The sequence below is a fragment of the Hakea prostrata genome, unplaced genomic scaffold, assembly GCF_041222555.1.
Source record: "Hakea prostrata isolate BN-2017 unplaced genomic scaffold, UWA_Hpros_2 contig_27, whole genome shotgun sequence".
In the NCBI taxonomy this organism is placed as follows: Eukaryota; Viridiplantae; Streptophyta; class Magnoliopsida; order Proteales; family Proteaceae; genus Hakea; species Hakea prostrata.
In genome coordinates this window covers 321483-329497 of record NW_028291146.1, presented here as the reverse complement: position 1 = coordinate 329497, position 8015 = coordinate 321483, and positions in this window count along the sequence as shown.

Genomic DNA, 8015 nt, shown 5'->3' with positions numbered 1-8015 from the left:
CTTCTTTTTATTGAATCCATGCTGCTGCTTGACTCTTGTGTTTGTTACGCAAAGTCTGTCTGATCTTGTATGATTTCTTAATGATCACCGGTGATGACTTTCTTTTTTGACCGAAGATTGTATCCCAACTCTTGTAATCTCATATGTATGTTTGATATAAAGGTTGGCCTCTTTCGGTCTTTTGGAGAAATAAGAAATTAACTTCATCTTGAACTTTGCCAGTCACAATGCCTTTACTCAAAGATTTCCGGAGAAATACAATAAGTCTGAGAAGGAACTCACTCGGGTTTTAAACCGATGCCTTTACTTAAGGATTTCTTGAGAAATACAATAAGTCTTAGAAGGAACTCACTCGGGTTTTAAATCGATGCCTTTACTTAAGGATTTCTGGCGAAATAAAATAAGTCTGAAAAGGAACTCACTCGGGTTTTAAATCGATGCCTTTACTTAAGGATATTTCGAAAATTCAATAAGTCTTGAAGGAACTTACTCGGGTTTCAAACCGATGCCTTGCGGAAGGAACTCACTCGGATTTTCATCCGATGCCTTGACTTAAGAAATTCCAAAAAGTGTTGAAGGACCCACACGGATTTTTCACCCGATGCCTTGTAGTTGGATTTTGTGGTGTATGATGCCCCCCAATCAAAAGATAATTTGTTGAAAACCTATAATTGCATTGATTGAGTTAAAATTGGTTACATCATGAACAAAATTGAAATCATCATCAAGGATAAAAAATTTTGAGATGCCTGGCATTCCACGAACGATCCAACTCTTTCTGGGTGTTGACGTTCTTTAGCTTGTAAGCTCCTGAACCAACTGGTATTACAACCATATAAGGTCCTTCCTAGGAAGGGTCCAGTTTTCTTTGGTGGCGTGGATCTGAAGCTAAGGTATTTGTCAACACCAAATCTCCTGCTAAGTACCGACGATTCTTTACTTGGGTATTATAATGTGACGCTATCCTTCTTTGATAATGTTGAGTTCGTGCTATTGCCTTTGCCCGAACTTCGTCCAACAAATCAAGACTATCAAGCAGTCCTTGGTCGTTCGTTTTTCTTCGAACTCTCTATCCCGTAATGTTCCCGCCATTATCCCCACAGGTGCCAATGCTTTTGACCGATATGCTAACCTGAATTGAGTTTCTCCTGTGGGTGTTCGAACCATAGTTCGATAAGCCCACAGTACATTATGCAGTTCTTCGACCCATAAGGCCTTGTCAGCCTCAAGTCTTCTCTTTATCCCCTCAAGCAGTGTTCGGTTAGTAACTTCTACCTGTCCATTGCTCTAGGGGTATGCCACTGAGGACATATGATGCTCAATCATGTATGTTCCACAAAATTGCTCAAATTGTGGACAGTCGAACTGGGTGCCATGGTCAGTGATGATAATGTTAGGAATCCCAAAGCGATATATGATTGACTCAAGCACAAATTTCTTCATTTTTTTCTCAGTGATTGTTGCCAGGGCACTGGCTTAAACCCATTTCGTGAAGTAATCAATTGCTACTATCAGATATTCCCGTCCGCCTGATGCCTTGGTGAATTTGCCCATGATATCAATTCCCCACATCGCGAAAGTGATGGGATCTAGAATCGAGGTCATGGTTTCCGCTGGGCGCTTTGATACTATAGCATGAATTTGACAATTGCTACATCAACGAACATACTCCATAGCAGCTTCTTGGATCTTAGGCCAATATAACCCAAGTCTTAGATTCTTGTGTGCCAGGGCTCGTCCACCCATGTGAGCCCCACAAATTCCTTCATGAACTTCGGCAAGAGCCGAGTCCGCTCCTTCGAGACCTAAACATCTCAGAAGGGGTCCAGAATAAGATCTTTTGTATAATCTCCCATTCTGCATGACAAATCTTGCTGATCGTATCTTAATCAATCTTGCCTCTTTCGAATCCTCAGGTAGTTTGTCATCTCTCAGATATTCAACTATCGGATCCATCCAGTTGTATAATCTCCCATTCTGCATGACAAATCTTGCTGATCATATCTTGATCAATCTTGCCTCTTTCGGATCCTCAGGTAGTTTGTCATCTCTCAGATATTCAACTATCGGATCCATCTAGCAACTCTCTGCTTCAATATAAAAAATTTCTTTCTCATGATAACTTTGAAATGTTATCTCTTCAATGTAGACCGAAGGGTCTAGATTTTTTTCTTTGGCATTGGCTAATCGGGATAGCTCATCTGCCACTATGTTTTCTGTCCTCGAAATTTGACATACTTTCAAACTCCTAAATTCTTTTTGAAATGCCTGCACAATCTCTTGATACTTTTTCAAGCGAGGCTCTTTAATACCATACTCCCCTTGGACTTGGTTGACTATAAGTTGAGAGTCACTACAAATAGTAACATCTGCAATTGCCAAAGCTGTTGACAACCTAAGTCCAGCTATCAAGGCTTCATATTCTGCCTCGTTATTACTAGCTTCGAATGCAAATCTCAATGCATATCGAATGATAAATCCTGGTGGACTTTTCAATAGAATTCCAGCTCTTGCTCCATCCTTATTACTCGAGCCATCCACATATACTTCCCAAATGGTTGGTATAATGGGATCTTCAATAGTGGTCTCCATTGGTGCAGTAGTTTCTACTACAAAATCAGTTAACACCTGAGCTTTGATTGTCGTTCTGGGCTTAAAGCTCATGGAACTCACTGAGTTCGACCAACCAGGCTACCATCCTTCCAGACAAATCAGGTTTATTGAGAACTTTACTAAGAGGGAAAGTCGTAAATACCTCTATTGGATGAGCCTGAAAGTACGGCCGTAGCTTCGTGGCTGCTGTCATGAGAGCTAAAGCCTGCTTCTCGATTTGCGAATATCGTGTCTCCGCATCAAGTAACATGTGACTCACATAGTAAATTGGCCACTGTTTCTTATCTTTTTCACGAACAAGTACTACACTGACCGCTGAAAGGGACGCCGCTAGATATAGCTGTAAGATTTCCCCCTTCTCCGGTCGGGACAAAAGTGGTGGCTGTCCCAATGCTTCTTTTAACTCCTCAAAAGCTTTCTGGCACTCTTCAGTCCAATTCGCTTCCTTGCTGCCCCTCAAATCTTTCAGTGCTTTGAAGAATGGTAAACATTTCTCCCCAGACTTGGAGATGAAACGATTCAAAACGGCAATTCTCCCTGTTAAGCATTGCACATCACGAACAGTTTTGGGAGCTTCCATGTCGATTAGAGCCTGTATTTTGGTTGGATTAGCCTCAATACCTCTCCGTGATACCATAGAGCCCAAAATTTTGCCTAAAAAAACTTCATAGGCGCACTTTTCTGGATTCAGCTTCATTTGATATTTTCGCAGCACTGAGAATACTTTTGTTAAATCTGCGATATGACTTGCTCTTTTAAAGCTCTTTACTAGCATGTCATCAACATAAGCTTCAACATTCTTCCCGATTAAGTCCTTGAAAATCTTGTTGACGGCCCTCTGATATGTAGCTCCTGCATTTTTCAAGCCAAATGGCATGACTTTGTAATAACAGCTTTCACAATCATCATGAAAGCCGTAAACTTTTCATCATCCTTATTCATAAGGATCTAATTATACCCTGAGTAGGCATCCATGAAACTCAATGTTTCATATCCTGCAGTCGCATCTATCAAGAGATCAATCCGTGGCAACGGATAGCAATCTTTAGGGCAAGCCTTGTTGAGATCTATATAGTCTGTACACATCCTCCACTTCCCATTCGCCTTTTTGACCATTACCACATTGGCTAACCAAGTTGGCCATTCAATTGATTCTATGAAACAAGAATTCTTCAGTTTTTCGACTTCGCCCCGAACGGCCTTGTATTTTTCAATGGAGAATTTCTCCCCTTCTGGATAACTAGTTTCACCTTTGGATCTATCCAGAGTTTATGCTCGGCGACAGCCCGATCAATTCCTGGCATGTCTTGGGCAAACCATGCGAATACATCACTATTTTGTTGAAGAAAAAACTTCAACAACTCCTTGAACTCCTCCAGCTGCTCATACCCGATAAAAGTAATCTTTTTCTCATCCTCGGTACACAGCTGGACTTGCTTCAACTTTTCTACTGGCTTGGGCCTTTGCATTTCTGCTTTTCCCGATCATCTCAAACTTCTATAGGCAGGGCTGTCACCTTCTTCGGGCCCTCCTTGTCCTTTAAGTAGGCAACATAACATTGCCTAGAGATCCTCTGATCAGAGGAAACTTGACCAATTCCCATGTCCGTCAGGAATTTTATCTTCAGGTGTTTCGTCGAAACAATAGCACCAATCTTGGACAACGATGGCCATCCAAGGATAACATTATAAGCTGGAAGTTCCCGAACCACCAAAAAATTGATTCGAACGGTAGTCTCCTTGGGAAAACTTCCAATAGATAAATCCAACTGGACAGATCCTTCCGCTATTGTGGACGATCCTGCAAAGCCATATAAATGCGTGGATGACGGTTCCATCAAATCCTCATCCACCTTCAGCTTTTGATACACTTCAAAAGAAATTAGGTCAACTGTAGACTTTGTATCAACTAAAACTCTATGTACCTCCCGGCGCACAATCTCTACCTTGATGACTATGGCATCATCATGAGGTAGACAAACGCCTCTTTCATCCTCCTCGCCAAAGGTGATAGAATCTTCACCATTTGGCCTCTTCCGCTTCTGCGTCTCTCCGGTTCCAACAAATTTAGATTTTATTTTTAACCTCCGGAGTGATTCGGGTTCTGGGCCTCCGAAAATTGTAAGGATCGGTGACCGAGTAGCATCAATCACTTCCTTACCTTTTTTAGAATTCGAAGCCTCCTTCGGTCGTTCTAAACTAACCGAACAATCTCTTTTAGGGGCAGCCTCACGTGGCTCCTCCCTTCTTCTGCTGACAAAATTGGACAAATGTCCATGAGATATTAATCTCTCAATATCTGCCTTTAAATGACGACAATAATTAGTATAATGACCATAATCCTTGTGGAATCGACAATATTTTTCTCAATCTTGCTGCTCTCTAGGCTTCAGAGGAATTTTGGGTGGCCACTTCAAAATATTTCGCCTTTTGATGATATTCAGAATATCAACCCGAGGAGCATGCAATGGAGTTTACTCACTTTTACCGGGAGATCTCTGCCGCCAAGCCTGAGGCTTTCCAACCCGAACTCGAACATTCTATTTGGCTTCTGCTTTTGCTCAGGAGCCTTCTGTTCTTTAGTGGAGGCTTTGTTATCTCCTTGGCGCGCATCTAAGATCTCCATGACTTCAGCCTGCTTTTGGAATCTCTGTACCAACTCAACATAAGGTGTAGGCATATCCTATAGTAATTGCTCCAGGAGTCTTCGATTAGGGATTCCAGTGAATAGAGCAGTTTTAGCTACTTGCTCATCCAAATTCTCTATCTCCATTGTTACTCTATTGAATCTTTTCGTATACTCTCTGATCGATTCGCTCTTTCCTTGTCTAATGGTAAACAAGGTTTCTTCTGTCTTCTTGACTTGAATTCCACTCTGGAATCACCCTATAAATTTGTGTGGCAATTCATCAAAGTTTACAATGCTTCTAGATGGGAGGTTCGGAAACCACTTTTGTGCTACTCCGGTTAAAGATGAACCAAAAACCCTGCAGAGAATTTCATCAGAATCACCTGCAACTGCCATGGTCTGCTGGTAATAGCCGATGTGGGCCGTAGGATCTCCGGAGCCATTGAATGTAGAAAAGGTAGGCAAACGAAAGTTGTGGGGAAACTGATATCCCGCAATTGGCTCGGCAAAGGGGGTTTTCCGAATAACTAAATAAATATCCTTAGTTATTCTTCCTCTAGCCAATTGTCCTAGTTTTTTTTTATTGATATTGGCCAATTCTTGATCAATATGAGTCGAGTGATCTTCTGCATTACGATCATGACCTCAAACAACATGATCATCACGAGCTATCCGATCATCACGAACGGCCCGTCCGTCACGAACATTCCGCTCATCGCGAATTGCTCGATCATCACGAACGGTTCGTCTAACAGTCGGTGAGTGAGTCCTCACTACTGTATCCAACCTTGTATTTCAATCGGTCGTACTTTCCTGTGGTCTGTCAAACCGACCGTCCCGCCTAGGTTGATCATCAATTCTCCTAGGCCCTCGGTCACCCTCGTTAAAGTTCTGACCAATATTCTGATCTTCAGTCAATCTTTGATCCCGTGGCAATACACGCCTCCCTGAATCGCAATATAAGGTTCTTGTGGTAATACCACTCGTCTGGTTAGCACACGGAGTGCTTGGCTCACCTCCAAAAGTTGAATCTTTACCTGATCCAATTGATCTAGGAATATCCCCGGAGGATCATGTCCTCCTTGCCACATCCACCCATCCGGTACCCCATTTGGAATACCCGGGATGTGATCCACAGTCCAAGGATCAATGATCTGGGGTCCATGCCTCCCACATACACGGTAACACAATCATGAACAGTAATAATCAATGGTAAAAACAGCTAATACCAAGTATCATGAATAAGATAAGAGTAACTAAATCAGAGTGCGGAATATAGATAATAATAAAGTGTGATCAAAATCATAAAGGGTGAGAAGGTGTGGTAGTCACCTTCTCAAAGCAGCTGGAAAAGATGTAAATCAAGTTAGTTACATATCCGAATACCACCAGAATAATTCAAAGACAAGTTAATTACAATATCCAAGGTTCCACAAATACACCAGGGGAATGGGGCACTATGCTAGGGTTTCTTCTATACTAATGGTAGTCTCCTCAACAATATGGATGAAGTAAACCCAGTGCTGCCACTCCCGCACAACTGTGGGGCTAACCCTGGTGCGGATAGTAATCCTCCTCGGCTCCAATATACGGATCCTCACCGACGCCACTACCCGGAGGGTAGTATGTGGAATCATAGCCGCCTCATAGGAGGTGCCATCGTAATCTTCGGTACCTGGAATGTAATCTAAAACATTTGCACAAAAAGGAATGAGTTCAAAGAACTCAGCAAGGAAGTTATTCCATAATTAGAAATCATACACATTAAGAATATATAATAATGCAATGTGATATGGAACATATGATGCAGATATGAGCCTAACTTTATGAATGCTGGTCTCTAAGGTAGACATGCTTTAAGTCATAGCACCGTACTTCTCTGGGTCGTCAGTCACTCTCCCATTTCCATATCTTGGGAATGCTCGGGGAAGATCGGTAAAGTCATCAAAAAAACCGTGGTAAGGGGATCAGTCACCGCTCTCTCACATCACCATTTGGTCAAGTACTGGCGCATGTCACAGTAAAGCCTAGCCCAATGCAAGTCATCTACTCAGTCGGTCAAGTCAGATTCAGATACGTCCATTCCTCGCCCCCGGCGATCCTTTCCGGTATCCTTCACACTAGAGTCAGCGAAATCCCGGATTTCGGACTCATCAACCCTATTGGTCATCCACATATAGTAAACGGGAAGCTCTCACGTCCTCTCACGGATTGGTTACCGGTCTTGAGCGCCCGTGAGCCCAAGTCTATCCATATGCAACTCTACCAATAAATGGCCCCTTTCAGGTATCCGTAGCATGGTTTATGTCCCCTACCGGATTGGCTACCGGCCTAGAGCACCCATCCAACCATACACTACCACGGGTTGTTCGGTCTCAATGCCCTTCCGATTCGGGTCTGACACGACAAGGATGAACCTAGCCACACAACTAGACAATCCTATGTATGTCATCCAATAACTCGGGAGAGTGTCGATAGGCACCATCGGAGAACATCCCATACTATTCCCTCCGATGCCCAAGGATAGAAGTGTCAGTAGGACACCCCCAAATCCCAAGTCATACATAAGCAATCACACATCAAATCTCATCATTTCTCATGCATCCAATGCATATTCACAATAGTAATCAAATCATGATATTGAAACTAATCATTATAATCATAAGCAAATCAAAATGATAAAGTAACCCAACAAAGTATAAAGATTTACATGCTACTGTTCTAACACATGTGTAACACTCTCATAATGATTGAAAGGAAATTTAGGGATCTTA